This window comes from Dipodomys merriami, unplaced genomic scaffold (genome assembly GCF_024711535.1).
Source record: "Dipodomys merriami isolate MVZ:Mamm:240054 unplaced genomic scaffold, mDipMer1.0.p SCAF_69, whole genome shotgun sequence".
Taxonomy (NCBI): Eukaryota; Metazoa; Chordata; class Mammalia; order Rodentia; family Heteromyidae; genus Dipodomys; species Dipodomys merriami.
In genome coordinates this window covers 1,421,554-1,448,892 of record NW_027206279.1, presented here as the reverse complement: position 1 = coordinate 1,448,892, position 27,339 = coordinate 1,421,554, and the positions used below count along the sequence as shown (strand labels likewise).

At 47.8% G+C, this 27,339-nt stretch overlaps 1 protein-coding gene across 1 annotated transcript in view; it reads right to left on the bottom strand.

Annotated features, from left to right (window-relative positions):
- Positions 1-27,339, bottom strand: part of Fmn1 (formin 1) — a 225,881-nt gene that overhangs the window by 28,965 nt on the left and 169,577 nt on the right.

The window sequence follows — 27,339 nt, the reverse complement described above, 5'->3', positions numbered from 1 at the left end:
GCATTTTAGCATTTGATACTCAGCAGGTCTAAAGCAAGCACCCCAGTCAGAAACGGAGCTAAGAACGTGCCAACTGGCTTTTGGTCTCCCATAGGGAGCTCGGCCTGTGGAATCCACATCATCAGGGCTTCTATTTGATTCATCATGGCTTACTTTATGCATTTTGCCATCAGAGCTGCGAGAAACCTAAGCAATCGTCAAGTATGCACTTTTGTGTTATGGTTTGAAGGCGAGTTAAGATAAACAAATGGAATTGAATAGGTACTGGATTTTCCAATACTAGAATGCTTTCCTGGACTGGATCCCATCTTCTAATAGCCTTGGTGAACAAAATCCAAGGTCAATTGACCAGCAGAGCAGTGGCTTGTGTGGTACACTAATGGGCCAGGACAACTAGGCTGCTGATGGCACTGAGCAAGGCAAACAATCACCAAGTTCTCGGTTGTATACCAGACACCATGGTGAGGGATTTGCACACGCTATCTAAACTTTTCAGCTCATATGTAAGGTACGTTCTGTGCTGTGCTTATTGGTAGAGCCAAAACTTCATGTTGTTCCATTACTTTTTAACTGCAGGCTTTATGTACACTGTTTAGCTTGGCTAATACTCAGTTTTCTAACTTAGAACTGGAAGTAATAATAGGATCTCTTTAGACAGTTGTAGCCATATTTAATACAGACGTCTGTAAGGTGGTAAACACCACACCTGGCACATTCATTCAGCAAGCATCAATTACTGTGATTGCTGGGACACCACCACACTTGTGCTACAAGAATCTTTCTTACCCACTTTTCATGGCTTCCTTGTTAGAGTCCTTGAGCACTTTTCCTCTACTAACATGCATTCCTGGAACAAACTCCCCAAGGCCCGGTGCACATTTACTAGATCCATATCCCCCGGCCACTCTTGCATAGAGCATCATGAGAAAATGCTATGGCATGGGTTACAAGTGAAGATGGTGCAAAGCAGTAGACAGAACGTAACAAAAGTGTCACTATGTATGTCACAGAGATAGCACATAGGCGTAAAATGTTTTGTTAAAATATTATACTATGCCAAAATTATTTTAGCTGCTACTGGTTGAGAAGACTTTGTTTTCTATGATTTTGGTTGCCTTTTGATGAACTGCTGGCACATAATAGAGGCAGAAAAAAAATCAGAGATAGAGACACAGAGCACACCGAAAGTGAGAAATTTGCCTAAGGTCACACAACTGGCTTTAGACAGAAGAGAAAGAACTTGTCCCTTGATTCCAGCCTAGTTTTCAGCATAATCTACACACTGCTATGCTGTATAGGTCTTGGCTTCCAGACTATAAAACTGTTATTCTAGAATAGCACAGTAGAGAAGTCAGTCCTAACTGAAATATATATTTTCAATCTCTGTAAAGCAGAGGTATTTCTGTAAGTTTTCTGGACACTTGTCCAACATCAACAATGGTTTGGGGCTGAAGTGCAGCTCATGGCAGAGGGCTTGCCTAGCACCTAAGAGCGGCTCAGTTGCTAGCAACGCCCCCACTAAAAGAATGATTTTGATCACATTATAAAGAGCAAACCTCATATAAAAAGATGTCATATGTAGAGATATTATATGTAGAGACCTTATCAGCTAAAGACTGGTCCTAGTTACTAAAAAACGGAGAGGAAAATCTCCCCATCATATATGAAACAAAAGCCCGCATGGCGCCGCTGTGGTTCCAAGGCTTGGTTACTCTCAACCTGAGCTATCTTTGTAGCTTCTGACATCTTTAAATAATTGAAGCTTCCCTCTCCATATCAACTGTTCAGATGTGTATTCATAAAAGTGAGTGGACCACTGGAAGGGCGCTGTGGCCACCCATTTCCCATCGCTGCCTTTACACCAGTCTTCATACAGAATCCTGGCAAAGGCTAGGTGTCCCCAGGAAGTTGCATTTGCAGAGTTATAGGGGGGAAGTCTATCTTCCTTGACAGTGGCTACAGTTTTTGACATCAAAATACCTTTTAATCTACTTTCATTTGATCAAGGATTTGTTATTGTAAGGGACTGAAATGGGTCCACTTTAACGGCACCCAAGAATTATAGCTTCAAAAGTTGTGAGGTTACCTCACATCCAGCGATGACAGTGGGTACTGTATGTGTCGTAGGCAATATGAAAAGAAATAAAAGAAAATACCAGGAGAACTGGGGGTCCCAGAGAAGACACTACAGAAGGGATTTCCATGTTGTAGCATGTTAAATCTGCTCAGCCAGCAAAAGACTTGCAGAAGGCACACTGGCATAGCGGCCATTAACAGTCAGTAAAAGGGAGTGAAGGAGAGAATGCTGGTTTTAGAAATGGCTGCCGCACTGCTGCCAGGCCTGCTGGGAGACTGGGCTGAGTGAGCATCGCGGTTCTAGGTCGGTGTCTACAGTACCTTCCTGAGCGGCCATCCTCCCACAGAAAGCCTTTCTTGGGGTGGGGTTTGAACCCAGGGCCTGGTGCTTGCCAGCCACACATTCTACCTACCACTTTCCCTCTCTGCTCTAGTTCGATTTTCAGATAAGGTCTCTCAATTTTGCCTAGCACCTGCCACGGGCCACCATCTTCCTACCTCTGTCTCCTGAATATGTGAGCTAAAAAGGGTACACAAGCCTTTCTTTAAGAAATGACTTCTATTAATATGTTAATTCTTTTTAATGTATGTTGACATCTATAATCATATATTCAATCATACCGAATACATAGTGTATTTCTTGTCTCTTAACAGGACAAGGAAGAAATCAACTTTTAAATGAATACTATTATAACTGATTTATATTTAAAGTTATTGAAAATAATTACTGAGAATAGTCTTTCTTTCAAAGTGGGTATGGAACCTATACAAATAAAGTAAAATAATTTTCTAGAAACTCATGTGATAGCATTTCAAAATAAGTTTGATTGTAGTTCTTAAATAAAAATTATATAGGAAAGGTTTAATTCATCATGGGTTATTAAATGAAGCAGATTGGTATCTTTTGATTTACTTTGGAAATGATCTATCCCTTTACCCTGCAGTCTATTTTTGTTACTTATAGAGAAATACTTTGGATGGCTGCAAGGGTTAAAGTGGTGTCTAAAACTACAAAGTAAGCTAACATTTCTTCCCAATATGCCTAAGCCTAACGTATTTATTGGTTCAGTGTTTGAAAAATACAGTGCCATCTTCTCTTAGCAGGAAAGAAGACTGAGTGTCCTTCCATTCTCAGAAGCAAGAATGAGGCATGGAGCAAAAGACAGGACACACACACGCACACACACACACATCCGACCTTCAGAGGAAATGGGTCTCTCCAGAAATCTAAGTGAAAACGACCCTGTCTCCAGTCTTAGGTAAACTGAAAAAGTACCAACTGTGTTCCTTCAGCAGGAGCTTAAACCTACTTGTGCAAGTGGTATGAAGCTGATTTCAGAAAAGGGGGGGAAAATCTCATGAAACCAGAGGCCTGAGATGTTTTCCTGGTGAAGCCGCAGCATCAGCTCCTCCGTGGGCTGATAGGGATGATTTATGAAGCTGAAGTCATTTCTTGTGATTGTGCTGCCTGGAGATTGGTTTCACATGATCTGTGAAGCCAGGCTGGGCCTGCCTCTTCAAGGGATTCCAGAGCCCCAGGGAGCAGGGCGGGAGCAGGGGGGGAGCTGGGGGGGGGGAGCAGGGGGGGGAGGGGCTGCTCTGCCTTCTGTGCAGCCCTGCCCCCACCTGAGCCCATTAGGTGGACACACGGCTCTCTCATTTTCTTTCTCCTCTTAAAAAGTATTACTAGTGCTGCTGTGTGGGCGTGGGAGCTCATTGTAAATGCCCAGCAGGATAGTAGCGAGGCTGAGATTAATTCCCCATGGATTTATGGGGGGGCTGAGATTAATTCCCCATGGATTTATGGGGCCCCTCTCACCCACCATGACTTGCACGCTTTCAAAGGTGCTTACGCTGCTGGTTTTATGGCTGGTCACTGACTTTATTCTGGCATATGGTGGCTGGCGCCGTGACACGGAGTGAACATTTTATACCTGAATTAAAGTGGATATTTGACAGCTTCTGTCAGAAAGTTCAGAGCAAAGAATTTGTGGGACAAGATTTATTGCATATTTTATATGGGACACATCTGTTTCTTTGCTAGCTTTGTTCATTCCCTTAAAAAATTTAAAGAAGTTTCCTAAAGAAACATAATGATAGACAGAAAAAAATCCAAAGCAGAAGAAAAATATAGCCCCAAACTGAGTATTTAGGGCCTAACTTTTTTTTTAAGAAAAAGACTTATTTTGAAGAGGAAAAATGACTCATAGTCATGTAAAAAAGCTCAGTGAAACAATGCTGCTATTATTGGCAATTATTTTTGGTTGGTTGTTTAATTCCATTCACGTAATGAAGCTAAAAATTTAAGTGCATAACCTACAATTTTCTACATACTTGAATCAAGACTGGAGAATAATCTGCCTTTGATGTACTTTGAAAGATTTCTGCCATACAAAACAGTGGAGTAAATGAGTCCAACCACATCAGTGTCAAACACAAACCTAAAAACATTTAAACATTTAAAAGAGCTACGTCTAAGGATAAACATGGACAAGCTCCAGTTTGGGAGTACGCAAACGCCAACCCAGGGTGACAGGCTAAGCCCATTATGAACTCAACCCCACGTGAGCGGAGTATGTAAGCTTCTTCTAATCTAAACACTCTTCCTCCTGGGGTAAGTGAACATGGTAACAGCTTCCCCACCACCTCAACATTCTCTGTAGCGTCTATCATGAATATTTAATTGGGGAAGAGTCAAATTAATAAATACTCTGCTTGTGTCTTTTGCTTTTACAATCACGTTAAAGGTGGCCCTTTTTATCCCTAAGATCATAAAGATGATACGCATTTTCTCAGAAGATTCCTTATTATTTAATTTTTTGTCCTTGTTGGGCTCCATTTAGGTCATTAGTCATTCGGAAACCAACTCCACCCCTGTTTTGAAACATGAGTAAGTAATGCTCAAGCATCCTGGTCTTCTAAAGGATAATCAGATTTTGCACACAGCGGCAGTTCTGCCTGGACCTCTCAAATATCAGTGCCATTCCTTTCCCTTCTCATTGTTCTAGCCAGGCCTCTCAGCAGCATGGGTAAAGCTACTCATTCGTGTTTATTCTGATTTGGACATATTTGGATATGTTAACATCATATTTATTTTGAGCTTCTATTTACCAGCCCTTGTATAGCTATTTCCATTTTTGACAACTTTTATTGGGATTCACCAAATTGCTTATTTGCCCTTAATGTCTTAAACATGATAAGCTCTGATTTTCTGATTAGCTATCTTATTTCTGGATTTGTTATATAAGGTTTGATCAATCATTATAATAAATGTAATGCGTTCTTCAAAAATCAAAAGAAGCTGGTGGCTTGTGTCTGTCATCCCAGCTACTCAGGAGGCTGAGATCTGAGGATCACAGTTCAAAGCCACCATGGGCTGAGACACTTACCTGCACTCAACCATCAGAAAACCAGAAGTGACGCTGAGGCTCAAAGTGATAGATGCAAAAAAGAAAAAAAAAGTTTGGTTTTTAAATTTCTGTGCACGTATCACACATGGCTGCAGAGATGCTTCGTGTGTCCCACGTTACCTGTGCGTAAGTCATGGTGTGACCTGCGCAGTGTCCTTCACTTTATGAAAATAGGCCTCACTCAAAGCACTCCAAAGACAGTCAGAGTTGGTCTGGGGTATTTTCCCCAAGAAGGGTTCCTAAAGCTGTGGTTACTGAGGTGACGCAGTGAGAATCTGACAAGGTGGAAAGGGACGCATCTTCAGCGTTACAGAAAAAGCGGAGCCGGCGTCCTCAGGGCCCCTGAGCCCGTGTGGGCTCCCCTCTCCCCCGGGCTTCACCACGCGCTTGCGCGGACCAGGCCCATACCCCTAACAGGGTGACCCTGAAAGTACCCAGAGTAGCTGCATGTCTGTACCTCATCTGGAGCAATAGTAATGGGGGCAAAATCTCTCTTCTTCCCTGCACCGTTTTATGCTCCATGAGATGTTGATAATATTGGCAATTTCATTTATACGTTATCAAACAAACGTTTTCCCACAAACACTTAATCATTATTTTATGACCTTTTTTGCTTATTCATTTTCCTTTCGCAGAAGAGCCGCCTCATGAGATGCTGCGGGAAAGTCTGGTGGCCAGCTTGCAGGGTTTTCCGGAAACCTTGATTTCTCACAGCTCATTATAAAACCTGCAAGGGCACCCACATGCTGCATTATTGTTGTTTTCTTTTGCTACAAAGTAATCTTGTATTATTCGAGTATTGTTCTTCTCTTAATTTGTATTAAATAGATGTGGGTTAACTAAAGTAAATATCAGAATCCTTTTTTTGTATCGGTACTTCTCCCTACTTTCCATTACTTTTCTCTTTATGTTGTTTTCTAAAGGGATTTAATTTAGTTATCTTGTATCTTACTAATTTACGTCTCAGTGATATCTATTTTACCATTCAGTGCATGCAATGAGGTTTTAAATGCATTTGACCAACATCTTCATTTGTATGTTTTCCACTGGATTTTTTTGTGTGTGTGTAGAGGTGACAGCATCTTGAGATAATTAAACACATGTGTTCTGCCTATGAGTTCTCAGCTATAAGCTCTTCTGTTTATTGTATTTGTTGGTTTTCCTTAACTGATGATTCCAGATAAAGGCCTGATCTGATCGCATGGACCACAGGAGGGACGCTGTGCTGTGGTTTGTGTTCTAGTTTTGGAAGAGTCAAAGATGGACGGAAATCTCACTAGGCAGAGCGCCCTCTCCCTCCCAAGACACTGGCGGCCCAAGGCTCTGCTCTGTTTTCACCCAAGAATCCCTTCTGTGGTCCTGTCTCGAGACAGACGCTTTCTATGGCTGACTTCCAGATGGGCCCAAAGGGGCTCCCAGCCAATGACAACCTTTCCCTGGATGCTGTAACTCTCAATAGCTATTTAAATTTCAAAACTGAAGGGTGTACATTTCTTCTCCTATAAGTATTTTTTAGAGAAATGTCAAAACTGAAGCCTTACTATTATCATAAATATTGGTGTGATGGTATAATCACAACTGACCATCGAAGGTTAACATTTAAAGGAAACAAGCCTCTAAACACATTACTCCAACTGTCAGCGGAGGTCTTGATACACAGATATACAGTAACTATCAGATTCAAAGTAAACCTTACAGAAAGGATTTCCCTCAACCCACGAGCCCGGAGAAGGCAGAGAGCCGGGAGCTGTGGCACCCTTCCTGAGAAACAGGGGACAACCATGTTGAAGTTGGCCCCCTGTCAAAGCCATTACAGTTCTGTAAGATAGCGCCTGCGAATCAAGAAGGTTTCCTTTCAGTGCGGGATGCCACACACAGGTTAATGCCACCACTGACCAATACCACACTGGGAGAACAGGGAGTCTGTGCATGTGTGTGCGTGCATTCATGTGTGTGTGTGTGTGTGTGTGCGTGCCTGTGTGTGCGTGCGTGCATGCATGTGTGTATGTGTGTGCACGCATTCATGTGTATGCGTGTGTGCATGTGTGTGCATACATGTACCTGTGTGTGTGCGTGCGTGCATGTGTGTATGTGCGTGCACACATTCATGTGTGCGTGTGTGCCTTGTGTGCATGAATGCATGTGCGCATGCACGTGTGTGTGTGTCTGTGTGTGTGTGTGGAGGGTCCTTCCGATCTCCCGCTACTTGATTATTAATTCTGTTATTAAATAAATGTGAGAATCACTTGAAAGTGATATATCCTCCTTCCTTAAGGTCATGAAATCCAGGACTTCTTGGGCAGGGTCTGAAGTACAGCAGTCATTAGAGAGGCTCAGAATCATACATAGTTATATCTCACCTCGGGTGGATAAATCCCTACAGAAATCTGAGACATTATACTAAAGAATGGTTCAGGTGTGGTGGTGCACGCTGGTTCTATTTGAGTGGCTAACGCAAGAAGATCGTGGTGTTACGGATGGCCTGGACTACACAGTGAGACATTTCCCGAACAAAAATAGTTGGAAAACAAGATCGCCTTCCCGATGCCTTATTCAAAGTAATGTGAAACAGCTCATTTGTAAGAAACATCCCTACACGTGAAGCCAGCCTCTTTTATGATAGATTCGTGACACAGAGGTATGGCTTTATAGTTGATTAAATGTTTTCAGAAACTATTTTTGGTTATAGAAAACAAAACACTGACTATCACAGGCAAGTGGAACAGATTCTGCTCACCACTGGTTGCTTACCTCAGCTGTTCCTGTGGCTTGTCCAACCTTTCCCACAGGCTCGCCTTCCTCTTGGACTCTAAACACACTCAGCTGAACTAAACACACTCTTCTATATCTTTATGTAAGTCGCAATACATACAACCACTGTTTTTCTGTGGACAAATTTCAGTTACTCCTCATCACACTATAGTTGTGACCTAAGATCTGCATTTCTGCTGTCATCTTGACATGAATTACATCAATGCGCATTATCCCAGAGTCATCCTCCGTAACAACACCGTGTCTTCTTATCAGCCCCCCCCCCCGCCCTGGTGAACAGCCCCCCTCCCCACCTCCCGCCCCCCTGGTGAATGGTGCCCCCCCCCATGTGGGTGAACGGCATCACCGTTCACTAAGCTGATTAAAGCTTGCAATCACTTTTGGCTTCTCCAACCCATTGCTTCAACTTCTCCATCTAACACCTAAGTTCCTGTCTGTTCTACTTTAAAAAAAAAAAAAAAAAAAAAAAAACTATCTTGAATCTACACTTTCCCATTTCGATTCCATGACCTAGGCTAAAAGCATCTGAGATGAAGTTCCTTCTCCCTACTCTTGCCCTTCCGTGTTTCCTACCTTGTGACAGAATGGCCTTTTAAGGCATAATGAAGTACTGTTGCAAATGCTTTCAAGGTCACTGGCTGCCGAGTAGCCCCCATCTCCTCCCCAGGGCCTGCGTGCCTGGCGTGGAGCTCATACCGGGCCTCAGTGCAGCTCTGCTCCGTTCACTTGTGCGTCCCCTTGATGCACCTTAGGACTGGATCCTTTCTTGGCTCAGCTGCCATCCCACACTCCAGAGGGGTCTCCCCTCTTTTATGACAGGTTTCTGAAAACCCTAGCCCCAACCAATCATGTAATGGCTATTTCTTTACAAGTTTATCTGTTTTGTTCATGACCATATGACCTGTACTTAGCACAGCCTGGCATATATGGATAGAATGAACTTCTCTCTTAGTCTAGCACTGTAATTACCCTTCTGTGAGTTATCTGTTTAGGGCTGGCTTTCTTTACAATGTCACAAAAAACTTCTTTTCTTTTTTCCTTGTGGTCTTTTCTTCCTTGGTACTGGGAACTGAGCCCAGGACTATACTTGCCAGGCAAGTGCTTTGGCACTGAGCTACATCCCAGCCCAGTCACAAAAGCTTTACAACTCAGTTGTCTCCTGCCTTTGTTTGGCACAAAGTCTAACACACTGTGAGCCTATCCACAGTGAGTGAAAGGTTAGGACTAGGCACTTGATTACTGTCTCTTCCCAAATTACATGAGACCTAGCACACAAAATCACGAGACTTAAACAAACCAAACAATCCAACACTGTTACTAATCAGAGGCCAAGCAAGTGAGGATAAAGTCTGTTTGGATGACGAAGGTGGAATGGTAGAAACGAGTCTGAACAGAGTCCTGGAGCGGGCGCTCGGGACGCCACGTCCATCACTGGCTCCTCAGTGACCCCCCCCAGGACCGTCCCCCAACACCCTTCTCTCTACAACAAGAAACCGAATGACTGATTTTTTAAGCCAAAAGCAATGGGAGGACGGCTAAGTGGTGCAGTGCCAGTGTCCTGTGGCACTGAAGCAGCTGGCTAAGACGGAATACTCTGCCAAGTCCCACCAGCTGTGATGAAGATGAAGCTGTGAATGCTGCTGCTGCTGCAGCTGCTGCAGAAAGCACAGAAGAGCTCCGAGTTAGACTGCTGGCGGTGGGGTTGGCATGCTTCTGAGCTGAAGGGAGGGGGGAGGGAGGAGGGAGGAGTGCAGAGGGGAGGAGGGAGGAGGGAGGAGGAAGGAGGGAGGAGTGCAGAGGGGAGGAGGGAGGGGGAGGAGGAAGGAGGAAGGAGGGGAGGAGAGGAGGGAGGAGGGAGGAGGGAGAAAAGGAGGGGAGGAGGGAGGAGGAAGGAGGGGAGGAGAGGAGGGAGGAGGGAGGAGGAAGGAGGGGAGGAGGGGAGGAGGGAGGAAGGGAGGAGGGAGGAGGGAGGAGGAAGGAGGGGAGGAGAGGAGGGAGGAGTGCAGAGGGGAGGAGGGAGGAGGGAGGAGGGAGGAGGGAGCAATGCGGGGGGGGGGGGACATCCAACGCAACGGGCCAAGGGACCTGGAAGCCAGTGGGGAGGGTGGACATGGCGAGATCCAGGAGGAAGCACAGACAGGGTCCAGGATCCCTCGGGAGGCAGGTGACAACAGAAACTCGGGCAGCGAGGGGACACGTGGCGTTCAGGGGAGCGAGGTGGCCGCGGCCCTCCTGACTCTTCTGTGCCAGCGCTGAGCTTCAGCTTCCTGAATCACTCTCACCTTGCACGCCACACCGAGGCTTGCACTAGAATTTTACACAACCAGGAGAACCCTGCCCCTGCATTAGGGGCTCGGGGTGGGCTCGGGGCAGTGGTCTGCACCCCTGCATTAGGGGCTCGGGGTGGGCTCGGGGCAGTGGTCTGCACCCCTGCATTAGGGGCTCAGGGTGGGCTGGGGCAGTGGTCTCCACCCCTGCATTAGGGGCGAGGGGTGGGCTTGGGCCGTGGTCCCCACCCCTGCATTAGAGGTAAGCTCTGGGCCATGGTCTCCACCCCTGCATTAGGGGTGAGCTCGGGGCTGTGGTCTCCACCCCTGCATTAGGGGTGAGCTTGGGGCCATGGTCTCCACCCCTGCATTAGGGGTGAGCTCGGGGCTGTGGTCTGCACCCCTGCATTAGGGGTGAGCTCGGGCCGTGGTCTCCACCCCTGCATTAGAGGTGAGCTCAGGGCTGTGGTCTCCACCCCTGCATTAGGGGTGAGCTTGGGCAGTGGTCTCTACCCCTGCATTAGAGGTGAGCTCGGGCAGTGGTCTCTACCCCTGCATTAGAGGTGAGCTCAGGGCTGTGGTCTCCACCCCTGCATTAGAGGTGGGCTTGGGACTGTGGTCTCCACCCCTGCATTAGAGGTGAGCTCGGGCAGTGGTCTCTACCCCTGCATTAGAGGTGGGCTCGGGGCTGTGGTCTCCACCCCTGCATTAGGGCTGGGCTGGGGCCATGGTCTCCACCCCTGCATTAGGGGTGAGCTTGGGCTGTGGTCTCCACCCCTGCATTAGAGGTGAGCTCGGGGCTGTGGTCTCCACCCCTGCATTAGGGGTGAGCTTGGGGCTGTGGTCTCCACCCCTGCATTAGGGGTGAGCTCGGGCAGTGGTCTCCACCCCTGCATTAGAGGTGGGCTCGGGGCCATGGTCTCCACCCCTGCATTAGGGGTGAGCTCGGGGCCATGGTCTCCACCCCTGCATTAGGGGTGAGCTCGGGGCCATGGTCTCCACCCCTGCATTAGAGGTGAGCTCGGGGCTGTGGTCTGCACCCCTGCATTAGGGGTGAGCTTGGGCAGTGGTCTCCACCCCTGCATTAGAGGTGAGCTCGGGGCTGTGGTCTGCACCCCTGCATTAGGGGTGAGCTCGGGCCGTGGTCTCCACCCCTGCATTAGAGGTGAGCTCGGGGCTGTGGTCTCCACCCCTGCATTAGGGGTGAGCTCGGGCCGTGGTCTCCAGTCACAAGGACACAGGATTCCGCATGCCCCTCCCAGTTTTCTCCGTGTCAGTTCCTTCCAAGTGTACTCACTCTTATCTTGTTCCACCACCTTCTAGATGAGCGAGTTTAGAAAACCCAAATGTTTGTGACATCTCATGTATTCATCCTGTGCTGAAACTAAGTGAGACTGAGAATTGAATGAAGGGGTGGCACTTCACGCAGGCCTGCCGCCACGTCTCCATTAGTTCTGGGTGTGTGCGTTTATTTTCATACTCCTTTTTGTGGATAGATGGTGGGAGACAGAGGTCTCACTTCCAAGGTTCACTTTACAGAGTGGCCTGCAGTCAATCTTTCCAAGAAGAAAGATGGAAAGTTACAGTTCAAGCAGCTTTACTGACCATCTGGGGAGCATGGAGAATTCTGGGCCTCCCCCTCACCAGCTCAAACCGTCAGTTATATGCAGAAATGAGTGAGATGGACTTGTGGCATTAAGGCTTGTCTCGGTTGAAAATCCTATTGCTTTCACATATGGATGACCACCATTGCATTCAATAGAACGGAAAGAATGCCGGAGCTTCTGGATGGGAAGCATAGAGCATAAGAAAGGAAAGCTTCCTGGACAAACAGCCCTACTCATTTCACATCGGTGTCTCAGTTATCTTCCCAATACCTCAATAAAGAAAAGGGAATACACAGATTACTGGCTCCGCTTTATGATGGAGTTCCAGAATGATATGAATCAGAATGAGAGCGAAAGTGATCTGAAAAAAGAAAAATAGTTCATTCATATAACAATTGTTATCTGCTAAAAGAACCTAGATCCATATCTGACAACATGAGCAGATATTGGCAGTTAGAGAATGATAAACGCAGTGCAAGGCATCCTTTAACTGTATTTTTACTGCCTTTTCCTAAGAAAATCTGGATTTCTTAGTTTGGCAAACTGATCACTGAAAGTCACTCAAAGGGAAATTCACTTTTCTAAGTTAATAGATTTGGTTGAAAAATAGGCACAGAATGACAAATATTACATGGTCTCACTTATGGGGCAGCTAAGATTGGCTTAGAGAAATGAAGAACAGAGTAGTGGCTACTAGAGCTCAGGAGAGGTGTAGGTCAAGCAGGGCATTGCTGATGGGTGTAGGGTGGTGTGGAGGAATCATTTCCAATGTCTCACACACACACACACACACACACACACGCACACACACACAAGCACACACACACATGCGCACACACACACATGCGCACACACACACACGCACACACACACACACACACACACACACACACACACCCTGACACAAGTAGAAGCCTATGAAGAAAAAATTAGCTAAAAGCTAACTAGATGACGTCTTCATTCGCTATCATTTAGCATTTCCTTTCCTCTCTCGGTTCTGTGCCCGTGAGTGGGTTTGATCTGGTTCTAAGACGTAATAACCTGGAAAACGGTTTGCACAGCCATGGCACCCTGCAGAGAAGTCAAAGCAGTGGCCACACATGTCCTCTGAGAATGAAAGACAAATGCTCGTGGCTCAACTCGCCCGTCCTCTTGGGGAAAAGGTGGAATTAGTTCTACCACATGCCTCAAACTACCTCCTAACTAAACTGTGGCTTTTCAGGCACCCAATAGCGTTACAAGGCCATGAGCATGGACTGTGGACACTTAAAGGAAAACTTTAATAGTGTCAAAATGTCTTTATGTAAGAACGTCAGAATTCTTTCCTATTCTCCTCATGACAGCAATGAAAATGAACGTAGGTAGAAAGACCGGGGGACAGACAGGTTTGTGCTTTGCTGCCTTCAGAGGAAGATCCGGGAGCGCGGGAAGCATGCTGATGGCTGCATTTAACCCCTTCGTCACCACTGCAAATACCAAGGACACAAGACCAAGATAGAAAGCACCGGCTTCCCCAAGGCCTATTTAAACTAAATACAGACATGGCCAGCTAGCTAGTCAATCACAGAAACCTCCTACACAATATCTGCTCTAAGTCTCTGCCACATTTCAAGAGACAAATCTTCCCACAAAGACCCCCATGTAAGAGTTCTACCAACTGGTGGCCCCTAGAAATCCTCCTTTCCCCAGAAGGACTAGTTTCCGCTCCCCAAACTCCACACTGGTGTTTCCAGGACACAGGCCCTAGGATAGTGTGTTTGTAGGGTAGCTTGCTTAGAGTGAAAATGTTCACTTAGACATTGCATTATACTTCAATTAATATTAAGGCTACTGGGGAAGGCTGTGGGATGCGAATCCGCAGACCTGAGGCCCACAGAGCCCGCTCCTGGGGCTGGCTCTCTGGGTCCACCTTGTACGAGCTGCCAGCACATGGCCACAGCCACACTCCAAGACACCTGGTTTGGAACCCTTGTGCACTGGGACTATTGTTTCTGCTCACAAAAGCCACGAGGCTCTGTAGGCCCTTGCCATCTGGGTAAATCACCCGTGCGTCTGCTTGAAGACCAAGATCTGTGAGTAAGGAAAATAGCTGGCATGGAAACCAGGCTCCGCACCTGATGTCACTCTCTGAGGCCTCAGACTCAGGAGCTGGAAGGAAAATGAATTTACACAAACACTCGCCTAGAAATGAACAGGACTACTTCTCCCACCTGGCACCGATAAAGAGGTGTTCTATCCAAGTCTGTTCCTACTGACTGCAGAGGAGAAAGCACTAAATAAGGCTTGCTTTTTACTGCAACTCATTTTAATGTTTCCTTTCTTTTTGAAAGCAAATGGAAAGTGATGGGAATTTCAGGCCTCTGGGTTGCAGGAAAGGACTCTCCACTCAGGCTATCCAAAATTTTAGTGATTTGGAAGGCAAAAGACGGAACATTTATTTATCAAAAAGCTAAATAAATGTAAACTTATTAAAAATAGATGGTCTAATAAATAATAGAACTTTAAATAAATTAAATAACTATCTTTGGCCAAGATATATTTAAGCTAAGACCACAGTGCAGGGAAGGAGGCTGGCATGTGGCTATCTGGGAAAAGTACATTCTGACCAGGGAGAAGGGCCAGCCCGGGGTCCTGAGCTGAGTACATGGTTAGGCTCAGAGAGCAGCAAGGAGGACAGGGGCTGGTACGGGAAGGACGAAGCCTTGAGGGTAACAACAGAAGAGCGCTGAGGTGGTGGGAGTCAGGTCTCACAGGCTCTGTAGACTTCAGAAGGGTTCTGGGTTTTTCTGCTGGTTTTGATGGTACTGGGGTTTGAATTCAAGGACTCACACTTGCTAGGCAGGTGCTCTACCACGGACCACCCTGCCAGCATTTGACTAATTAAGGGAAGAATATCTACACAGCTCTCGGTTTGGGTTCTATTTCCTGCCTGTTAAAACTTGAGAGAAAAAAAAGTCAAGAGACTAGAATCTAAAATTATTATTATTTTTCCAAATGAGCCGAGTTGGCAGGGGTTGCAGTTGCCAAAACTGTTCTGACACGAAGACTGAAATCTAAACAGCATGAAGAAATCTCAGAGGCTGAGCAGGCTCCATTATCTCATGCTTGTGTAACCGGAGTCCAAAGGATGAGTGATGAGTCTCAATCTGTGCAAGCAGAAGAGCGGCCGAGGCCTGACAGCCACAACTGTGCTTCTGCGTGTTTGTACAGGTCAGAGAGGGTGACTGGACAAACAGCTCGTTTCTCCTGAAACTGGGCCCAACGAGGGTGAGCGCTGGGGAGGTGGTGGCTGCCGTCACCTGGGACAGGAGCGGAGTCGGGAGACGGCTCGTGAGGAAGGCCTCCGGACCAACGCCGTGGACCAGCAAGCCAAGCAGCCATCGGTCTGAGCGCCTCACGCGTGGCTCTGGCTTTGCCATCACCGCATCCAGGGCAGGCCCAGAGCCCGACTTGCTTTCCCTGGGGTCAGGACATGTTGAGAGATCCAGCGGAGAGGAGCAGCCAGGGAGTGAGAACCCCAGGCCAGCTTCCCATCTCTGGCGAGTGGGATGATTCCGTTCAGCTGTCCTTGCCTCCCAGGTTTCTGTCCTTGCATGGCGTCTGCTACACTGCACAGCCATGGGTGTTTCCGTGTCTCCTTGCTGGCTAGACTAGACTGGGACAAGGAGGTAGCCACCCTCTGGCTTCCGCAGCAGGGTGCCTGGGGGCAGCCGTGGTCCTAACACAGGTTCTGGCTCTTTTATTTGCCATTATCAGAGAGTTGGTTCTTTGAGACTCAGATCTCCAATGATGTCAGCAGCTGTCAGAGTCCTAGACAGAACGCTGAGCATGTTCTCAACTCAGATGCCCCTCAGTAGATCCATGGACCAAGAAAATGTGGTATATTTACAATGGAATTCTATGCTTATGTCAGAAAGAAGGATCCTGCCCCATTTGTAAGGAAATGGAAAGACTTAAGTGAAGTAAGCCAGGCCCAAAGAAACCTAGGTCCCATGGTTTCCCTTATGTGCAACAATTCGTATACACCTAGGATAATCTTAGCAGATGGGCAGAATCGCTCAATAGCTACGTACATCTGACCACGTAAGATGCTGCTCAGGGAAATGAACTCCACGACACGGACACAAAAGGTCTTCCTCTGTTGTTGCTGTTAATGCATTGTGTGAGTTCTTGTTTCTTTTGTGTGTTCTTCCTGCTATGGTACAGGCCCTGTCGTCACCGTATCTGATGGTATTGTATATACGTTTATGGAATTAGGGAAGGGGAGAACAGAGTGGCGAGACAAAGGACTGGGGGGAACCAGTGCCACAGCGACACTCAGACGCCAACACATTGGAGATGATCTGTACGACTTCAGGGGGAGGTTGTGGGGTGGGAAAGCGGGAGAAGAATGAGGGAAGGGGTAACAAGCTCGACAGGAAATGTCCCTCATACCTTCCTTATGGGACTAGCCCCTCTGAACATCGCCTTGACAATGAAAGACGAATAAGAAGAGACCCCGTTTCTTGGCTGGCTATGGGGCACAGGCTGAGGCAGGAGGTTATGAGCTCGAGGCCACTGAGCACACTTCAGGGAAGACGGCTGGATACAGAGAGCCCGTCTCAACACAACCAAGAACAAGTACAACAGCCCTCCCTGAGTCTATTCCTCAAAATGACTTTAGCTTAAAAATATTTATCGCCTGTGGCCAAGGTATTACACTAATCCATAACAAAGGCTGCAGTGGAACAAGGGGTAATAATAACAACAATAATAAGTAATAATAACAAGTAATCGTAACAAGTAATAGTAATAAGTAATGATAAGTGATCATAATAAGCAATCATAACAATAATAATAAGTAACAATAACAAAAGAAGTAGTGAACAACTTGCTTCCAAGTCTCCGGAACTAACTACCAGGACCTACTGAAGACCATGTATGTTGAGAGAGGTGCTAAACCCAACTCCAGATGATCCCCTCTGGCCCCAGATGGGAAGTGTGACAAAGCAGTGCTGAGCAGCCCCGAGAGGTCAGCAGCCTCCGCGGGTAGAAGGACCTGCAGCCTGGCCCCGGTGCAGACCCCCGGGCTGGAGTACCACCCACCGCCCCCCCGCAGCTGCGGCAGACCTTGCTGACCACCAGGGCAGCTCCAGGGAAAGGCACAGGAGGCCTAGGGGAGGAGACAGCTCCCCCCAAGAAGGCTGAGAACCAGCCGAACCCCAGACCCCAGGACTATCAGGAGGGCCAGGACACCCTGGACAAGTGGCGGGCAGCAGTTCTGCTTTCCTCATCTCACTGCAAGAACAGGGCAATCACTTGCTTACAGCACCCTGAAGACTTTACTGATGACTTACACGCACGGTTGGGGTGTCTAATCTCTGCCTTTCACGATGCACAGAGCGCAGAAAGCACTTTCCTGCAGGAGTAGCTGTGTGAAGGCTTCTTAGATCATGTAGAATCCCACAAACAGGCAAGGAACAGGGGTTTGGTCTTGGGTATTTTATCCTAAGGCCCAGTGGTGGATGGTGGGGAAGGGGTGTTGTCCGGGCAGGAAAGCCAAGCCTGAGATGAGGGCACAGCTGTTCCAAGAGGAAAGAAAATGCACAAAAATGGTGTGCCAGTGCATGTGTGTCACACAGGGTAAGGAGAAAATGGTGTGCCAGTACGTACATGTTACACAGGGTAAGGAGAAAATGGTGTGCCAGTGTGTGTCACACAGGGTAAGGAGAAAATGGTGTGCCCGTGCATGTCACACAGGGTCAGGAGAAGTTGTAATTTGGACAACTGTAATTCTGGAAAGAGAATGTGCACACAATGAGTTAAATCTCAAAGTGCACGAGAAGAAGTAGTTTAAAGAAGATGACTGCTAGCCGGGAGCTGGTGGCTCACGCCTGTCATCCTAGCTACTCAGAAGGTTGAGTTCTGAGGATCACGGTTCAAAGCCAGAGTGGACAAGGAAAGTGGAAAGTCCATGAGACCTTCTATCCAATTAACCACCAGAAAACTGGAAGTGCCGCTGTAGCTCAAGTGGTAGAGCACTCGCCTTGAGCTGAAGAGCTGAGGGACAGCACCCAGGCCCAGAGTTCAAGCCCCACGACCGCCCCCCACCCCGCCCCCCCCCCCCAAAATGATGACTCCTTGCTCTTGCTCTGCGGTTCATGGTTCTCAATCTTCAGGAGTGTCACACAACATACAAGTCCCGAATTATACAAAACTATTGCCCAATGAGAGATTTACACAGAGGAACAAAATTGTTAAACAAACCAACCACCGCTATTTATCACAGTGTCTCCAGCCTCTGGCTTTCTTTACTCCTCTGGCTATTGCTTGTGATATTTCTGTTTGGAATTTCCCCACCCCCTTTCTGGACAGCTCATGGATCTTCATTTGGATCGTTAGTCTGTAGGACTTGAAGGCCAGTCTTCTAGTATGTCATGGTCAGACGTCACTTGGATGTTGTCCATTTAATATTTTTGAGGAAAAAAATTACATACATACACATGTAGTGCTTTAATTCCACAGTATGCATAGTGTGTTCCCGGAAGGAGGCCGTATAGAACCAAGGGAAACATTTCATGATTTTAAGACAGGTGGTGCTGCAAATTGATACACCTGGAACATGTAACCAAAACATTAATGCTAATATAAATTCCAGATTTTGTTTTCTTATCTATATTTTCAGGAACAGTAAGTTGGTACATAAACTAATAATTTAAAAATTGTATTTTCAGTGTGAATTTAGACATGGCCTTTAACTTACGCATACCAGTCCCACTCCAGTCAAAGATCGTTTAAAAATAGCTACATGCACAGCACAATTAGTGGGAATTACTTTCTGTGAAGCACACAGAGAATGCTCACGACGAGCACCGTGGCAAGAACTCACGAAAGAACACAGGGCCTATTCCAGCTCTGCGCCCACTGGCATCTGGGACGTTTGCGGCCATCGCTGAACGCACTGCACTCTGGCCGGGCACTCCAACTGCACCAGTAACTGGTGATTTTCTGCTCTTTTTTGGCATGGAGCTCAGCATCTCTGCCAGTGTGGACAGCACTAATTTGGTCATTCAAGGACGAGGTGGTAAATCACAGTCCACAGAGGCATGCGAACTTAACACTAAGCTGTTGAGGGGACCATTTTACTGAAGGTGGAGCATAGGAAATACACTGGTTCCCAGTTTTGTTTGCTAAAGCTTAGTACCACTCAGGCCCGATATTCTGCCAGTGTTTGACCATCAATTCTTTTGGAAGGTAGAACCATAGCCCACTGCAGATCTCAGATGGAGCAGTTCTTATTAGGAATATGAGGCGTACATTTTCTTTCTTCTCTTCTTCCTATGCCAGGAGCAGTGGCTTCTGAGACTGTACCCATTCTGTTGTCTTCCTTTGCTCTCTTATTCTCTTTCTCTCCTCTTCTACCCACTCCCTCTCCTCCTCCCCTGCCCACCCTCCCCTCCTCTCTAAGACATTATACAGTGGAAGCAAAGAGGAAAAGACCTACAGAGACATTTGTCCCTGTGAAAAAGAAGGGAGGTCTTGGTTACCTTGGGGTGGGACCTCAGACCTCAGAAGCCACAGGACTTCCTGTGGCTTCCACTCCAAGAGGAGCTGCTCAGAAGCAGAGGAGAGTCAGCAAACCGGACTTTCAGTTCAGTTCCCAGAAATGCATTCCGGCTGGCGGCAATGATTCTCATGAGCTAAAATAGGCTGTGTGATATGACAGCTGCTTTGTAGCCTTGGGTTGTGGAGCTGTTATTTATGAGGCTGTGTGTTTACTCCCATGCAGAAAGGCGCATAAATAGAGTTTTCCTCAGAGGCTAATTGAGGCGAAGGATGATGACCCATTCCCTTGGAAGACCGTCTGTCCTGATGAAGTTGTGAGGACCAAACACCCTTCTGTTTTGCTATTAACCCTTCTTGTAAAGATAAATATGAACCCCTTTTCCTAGAGTTGGCTTTGGGAAGCTGGATGGACTCAGGAAGAGTCAGAACCTGGCTGGTGGAGAGTCCGGGCGTCAGGAGAGACATTCGAGGGCCGGTCGAGTGTTCACTTTCAGTGGCTTACCTCCAGGATGCCTACGACCAGCTCCTTCCCTCGCTGTATGAGCCCAACACTCTCCCGAGACGGGGAACCTGCCAGAGATGGCGCTGCCATCTCAGAGGTACAAGACCGCCCACGCCACGTGGAACAAGACCGCCCACGCCACGTGGAGCAAGACCGCCCACGCCACGTGGAGCAAGACCGCCCACGCCACGTGGAACAAGACCGCCCACGCCACGTGGAACAGTCGCAGGGATTCCCCGAGACGCCCACCAGCCCCTGCCAGCCCTGCTCTCCAGCCAGCAGTGCGCCAGCCACATAAGAAGGCACTTCCCGTGGCTGCCTTTCCAGCCACCATCTGCCTCTGCCCTTAGAGCAGGCCCACAGAAATGAGAGAAATAGCAACAAATTATTTTTAAATCAACAAGTTTTGAGGCAGAACATAAGCTGCTGGTTTCTAACACAACGATGCTAGAACCATAACCCCACTGGCAGGAACACAACGATGCTAGAGCCATAACCCCACTGGCAGGAACACAATGATGCTAGAGCCAGAATCCCACTGGCAGGAACACAATGATGCTAGAGCCAGAACCCCACTGGCAGGAACACAAAGATGCTAGAGCCAGAACCCCACTGGCAGGAACACAAAGATGCTAGAGCCATAACCCCACTGGCAGGAACACAACGATGCTAGAGCCATAACCCCACTGGCAGGAACACAACGATGCTAGAGCTATAACCCCACTGGCAGGAACACAACGATGCTAGAGCCATAACCCCACTGGCAGGAACACAAAGATGCTAGAGCCAGAACCCCACTGGCAGGAACACAACGATGCTAGAGCCAGAACCCCACTGGCAGGAACACAACGATGCTAGAGCCAGAACCCCACTGGCAGGAACACAACGATGCTAGAGCCAGAACCCCACTGGCAGGAACACAAAGATGCTAGAGCCAGAACCCCACTGGCAGGAACACAACGATGCTAGAGCCAGAACCCCACTGGCAGGAACACAACGATGCTAGAGCCAGAACCCCACTGGCAGGAACACAACGATGCTAGAGCCAGAACTCCACTGGCAGGAACACAACGATGCTAGAGCCAGAACCCCATTGGCAGGAACACAAAGATGCTAGAGCCAGAACCCCACTGGCAGGAACACAACGATGCTAGAGCCAGAACCCCACTGGCAGGAACACAACGATGCTAGAGCCATAACCCCACTGGCAGGAACACAACGATGCTAGAGCCATAACCCCACTGGCAGGAACACAACGATGCTAGAGCCATAACCCCACTGGCAGGAACACAACGATGCTAGAGCCATAACACCACTGGCAGGAACCGCCCATCTTGCTTCTCACTGTGTAAAGTACCGTACAGTGCACAGCACTCAGTAAGAACTAATGTTTAATGAACACTGTGAACAAGTCCTCTGAGCTAGTGTGGCGAAGGAAAGACTTGTGGATGGCAATGTATAATAGAAGAATTAAATCCTGACTTTGTGTAAGCTGGAAAGGCGAACAAACAGCTATGCACAGGATCACACGGGAACCCATGCCGGGTTCTTGGATGGCTGGTATGACCTTACGCTCCTGGGGCCACTGACCCTGTCTTTGAGATGAGGTAGGATGGATTGTTTGGGTGTCAGAAAGGTGGAAAGTGATTTTTACCATTTTCTTTTTCCTGTAATCTCCTAGGATACTACAACAGAAACAAGAAAACAATCTGAAAGAGACACGGCTTCCACCCTTGTAACCTTTGTCAGGACAATCTTGCTGTGTTAACGACAGTCCGCAAGCTGGAACTTTTTACCACATGAAGCTCAGAGCAATTACGACGAATGCTGTAACCATGGCTGCCAACTGGGGACCAATGCCAGAGAAAGCAGACAAGCACGCACAGACACAGTGGAGGCCATTAGGCTCAATTCCGGAACTGTGAAACCAAGGGCGGCGCCAAGAGAATGATGGCACCACTGGGGAGAAAGGCAGTCTCAGGTGGGTTCAGTGGTTCCCTACAGTGTCTCCGAGTGTATTCGACTCCTCTAGAACGATCATGTTGTAGTGACTCACTCCACAGTGAGATGGTGACATGGGCTCAGCAGGCAGATGGTTTGGTTATGCCGGTGACCCATTTGAAGGCTGGCAAGCCGGCGGATGCTGCGGTGGGGGGCAGGGCTCGTGCGCGGTGGAAGTCTGCGCGCTGGCCTTGTGCTGAGCACGATGTCTGATTAAATTCATGACGGACAGGAGCTGAAACGGGAGCTGAAAACGGCTGCTCACTCCCAGCTTCAACACATCTGAGCCCTCAAACGCACACCTTCAACTTCCAGAGTAACAATGCCGGAAATAACTGAAAATTTACATACAAAAGCTAGTAGAGAAAGGCTCATATAGTTTTCTACAATTCAGAATGGAAAATGAATCATAGAGGGTGAACAACACCAAAAGACGCTGCAGCCATGAACGAAGATGGAGTAAGGGGTCTCAGGAAAAGCTGTTGATCAGCTCAGGGCTGATGGGGGGAGAAGGGAGCACAAAGGACGAGGGGATTATTCTGGTGCACATCGGAAATACAGCCAGACACCTTCATATGATATACACTCTTTAAAAAGCGAACCACAGGCGCGTAGAACCAGACCTGCTGGTATCAGCAGGGGCGGGCACGCCAATGGAGAGGGTTGTCCAAGTATTTCATCTGCACCTATGAACGTGGAACGATTAATCTGGAATTGTCTGGGGAGTGAGGGGGCGAAGGCCTGCTGTGTGGGACTCACCGCTAATGTGTGGGAACAAACACATTTTAAAACAAGTAAATAAAAAAGAAGGGTTAGGACGGAAACAGCCACAGCCTCCAGCCTCAGCTTCCCACCCTTCCAGCCCGTCTCTCAGACTTGGGAATAACAAATTCTTATTCTCCCAGTTTGCTGAGAAGCAGAGTTTGGAGATGGCAGCTGCCAAGGATCACCGAGCATGATTAAACGTGCTGGCTCTCAAGACATTGAGATAAGGTAGGGACCCGCTCCCAAGGCACAAGTGCGTGCAGTTCAGGCCTGCAGCCACTAGGTGGTAGTGTTTTGGACTTGGGTAAGCACATCTCCTCTAAGATACAATCTGTAGTAACTATAACTATACTTCAAAATATAATAGCTTAATGGGGAGATATGAGATCCTAAAGAACATTTCCTTGCGTATCTGCTGCTCCTTACACTTACCTGATTTTGCTCCAATTATATTCTTGATGATGTACAACTTATCACAAAATAGAAGCTTTGGTCCCCAGAAAAACTGATATATAAGCGGTCTACTCAGCTCCTTTGGCTGTTAGAGGAGATAATCATGAATTACCTTCTAGTACCCAAGACTAGCTTCTGCCATTAATTATTGGTATTTGAAGTTGGTATTGCTACTCTAGGAACCATTGGGCAAGCAAACCTGAGAATGGCTTGAGCCCATCTCAAACTATCTGAGAAGACTTTAATGAAATGACTTAGAACCGTGCACCAGCCAGGCTGAGCTACAGTACCAGGCCCTGTGTTAGACGCTTTCCACAGTCCTGGGCTGCTATTAGTGCTGCCACAGTTCCTTTACACCATGGCGAACACTGCGTAAGAAACAGATCTGCATTATTTGAAGGAATAAACCAACTACACCATGATTATCCACACATATTCATACATATGGATAAGCATTTTGCAAAATATAAATGTTACTTTTGCATTACAAAAAAGACAAGGGTGAAGCAAGTCAGAGAGAAGCCATGTGATTCCAACGGCAAGAAGTTACTGACACGAACTTCTCTAGCTACTAGGAATCCAGGGAGGAAGCAGGGCCTGGGCCATGCGAACAGCTGTCCAAGATGCACAGCTCAGACCGGCTCAACACAATACTCCAATCCTTCTCACTACCTTTTTTTTTTCTTGTTGGTCATGGGGCCTGAACTCTGGGCCTGGGCGTTATCCCTTAGCTCTTCAGCTCAAGGCTAGTGCTCTCCCACTTGAGCCATTTCCAGTTTTCTGAGAGGTTTTATTGGAGATAAAGAGTCTCACAGACTTTCCTCTATGGGCTGGCTTTGAACCGTGACCCTTAGATCTCAGCCTCCTGAGTAGCTAGGATTGCAAGCATGAGCCACCAGCACCAGGCTTAAACTGTTCTTGTTTTTAACCACAAAGGGTCTTGGCACATAGAGAGCAGGAGTGATTTTCACAGTTACCAGGATGGCACAGAAGCAACCGGAATGAGCTTCCTCCTTTGAGGAATTAGGAATAACAAAGGCAGTCTCCAAGTACTGCCATCACTCAGACCCAGCATTATGTGCTGACTGCTGGGGTGCTGGGCTCCCTATCTGAACAGAAAACTGTCCAGGGGGAGGGGACAAGGATGCTCTGAACGTGTCACTGCATGGACTCCGCGGGGGGGGGGGGGGGCTGGCATGTGCTGTTCCAGTGTAATGTTCATACAGACTTGGGTAATAATACATCATTACCATTTTACAGCCAAGAAAAACGTCCCAAAGGTTCAGAGACATGAAATACTCACACGCATGCTCAATATAGCTTCCAAGCACAGCAATATCTCCTTTTCATTCAGAACACTTCACACACACACACACACACACACACACACACACACACAGAGTATTATTGTGCTTGTAGTTAACAATATCTCATGCTAAGTACTATTACCATAATAAAAAGTTCTGATGTGTACAGAAAAAATTTATTGCTTAAGGAAGGAATATAATAAAAACAGAGGCCTTTCCGTTTAAGTCATTTTGGGACTGCAGTGGCTCTCCCTGCAGCTCTGTTCCTGAGGCTGTGACCAAGAAGACAGTGGCTTGAGGACAGCCAGGCAAAACGCCAGTGAGACCTTCGCTCGGCAAAGCAGCTCCAGCTCCTGTCTAATCCTGGCTATCAGGAGACACAGGTAGGAGGCGGAGTACAAGATCCTATGCAAAAAATTACTCCTAGCAGGAAGAGCTGATGCCATGGCTTGTGCAGTGGACATCCGCTGACCAAGCGCAAGGCGCTGAGTTCAAATTCCAGCACCAGGAGAGAAAGAAGGGGAAGAGAAGGGAGGGAGCACAAACCCAGCACGCCCCTGCTCCTCCCTGATCGGGAAGGGGTGGTGGCGAGCCCAGATGGGTCTTCTGCTTGTGTTTGCATTTGGTGCCATACGTGGATAAAGTATAACGTATAAATTAGCACGGAGTAAGATCACAGGAGCGGAGGGAGGCCAGGTGTGGGAGGCCTTGGAGCCGGCTAGGGCCCCGGCCCTCCCTCCCAAAGCCATAAACACAAATGACCAGCCTAACAGCACGGAAAGACCACCTACACTCCCGAACCTGCCACATTTATGGGGACTTTTAATGTGAGCATCAGATTTGAGGGCCCTCTCCTTATGGACATGTTTGATCTCAGGGTGGGAAAGCTTGAGCTGAAAAACAAATGCTGCTTGAGGATGCTCAGAACTGAGCTGTAAGGGAAAGGGCTCAGAGGCCACGGAGATCAGTCCCTTACGCTGGGTTCTGTACAGGGAATGACCACCAGTTGGGAATAAGTTCCGTGGTGGTATCACTGTGTAGGACATTTTGAGAAGGGGATGGCAAGAGACCAGAAGGAAAAACACATCATCTCCATCGGAGTGTGGCAGCAGGATGTGATTTACTAATGAAGAATCAGATCACCGTGATTTGCTAGAAAAACTGAACCGCCAACCCTCAGCATGAGTCAACTAAAGCACAGTGCAAACAACTCCTCCGGCTCAATGCACGCCATTGCCTAAGACCCCGCGAGTGGGGGACCCCTAGCCCCAGGAAGCTGGCTTTCTTGTTAAACACTCTATAAAGGCTCTACTCCAGAGATACCTTTCCATGGGCTCCACTGTTGTGAGGCTCCAGAATCTTCTTGTTCCATGCCCTTTCTTTGGACCATAGCCCTCATTCCTATGACCTAAACGGCTGCTTCTGAAGTCCCATCAGCTTTGTTCTGTGAGCCCAACACCTTGACCTACGGGTCTCACCTGGATCAAAGTGAACGCTCTCCAAGATGAGCTCGCCTCCCTGCCCCTCACAAACTCTGTCTTTCTTATTAACATCTGGCCTGTTACCCAGCAAAATAGGAAGCTGTTGGTTCCTCCTTCCTCGCGGTATTCTTCTGATCCAGCTAACACAGCCCAGTCTTGTTATGCACTGTGCCTTCCTTTCCTGTGTCTTTCCGCTTCCCCCAGTTCTCTTCAGGTTATTGTGAACTATGATCATCTTAATAACCAAAGGCAAGAAGCCCACCCCCACAACCCACACATCTAAACAAGAAGCCCAGCTTCGCCTTGCCTGTCCCGTACAGACTTTTTAAGTGTTATCTGTTGTCCACAGTACAGTATGGATCCTGTAGCAAGGTCTCGGGTTCTTCCCGTAAGCCCCAGGTCCTGGCTGCATCATGCCCTGGCATTGCCCGCGTCTTTTATCCTTCTGAGACACGCAGTTTCTCTCTGTCCTACAACCCCCTTCCTAACCTATCTGGTGAGAATTCCTCATCAGCAGCCAGGACCGAGAGGACTGAACCACCGGCACACCAGTGGATAACACATAAACACACACACACACACACACACACACACACACCACACACACACACACACACACACACACACACACACACACACACACACACACACACACACACACACACACACACACACACACACACACACACACACACTGCAGCATTCTCCAGATACAGAACGGCAGCACTTAAACGTGAAAATGGAACCCAAGCACACAAGGGCTTCAGAGGTCAGAAGGAGGCACCATGAGTTAAGTTTTAGCAAAGAGAAGCACTTCATGCTTTCAGGCTATATTTGCTGGTGTTCTTACAAAGTGATGCATTTACTTAAATGAGCCTCGTGTAGCACCCGCCGATTATAGTCCCCCAGCTCCCACTGCGCCCTGGGAGGGTACTGAGCTGGTCGGTGTTCCTCCCGCCACACAGGGGCTCAGCAATGGCCGGCTCTGACTTCCTCTTCCACGTAAACAGCTCTTGGAGGAGGAAGCAGTGGTCTGTAGCAGGCCAGCAGCTGGGATAGAACTCCTCTGACTCATGGACTGAGAATTGCCCTGCTAATTCCCAGAGCGGTTTGGCCATACTTTGTGGATTCACCCCACTGAACAGTCTTGTTG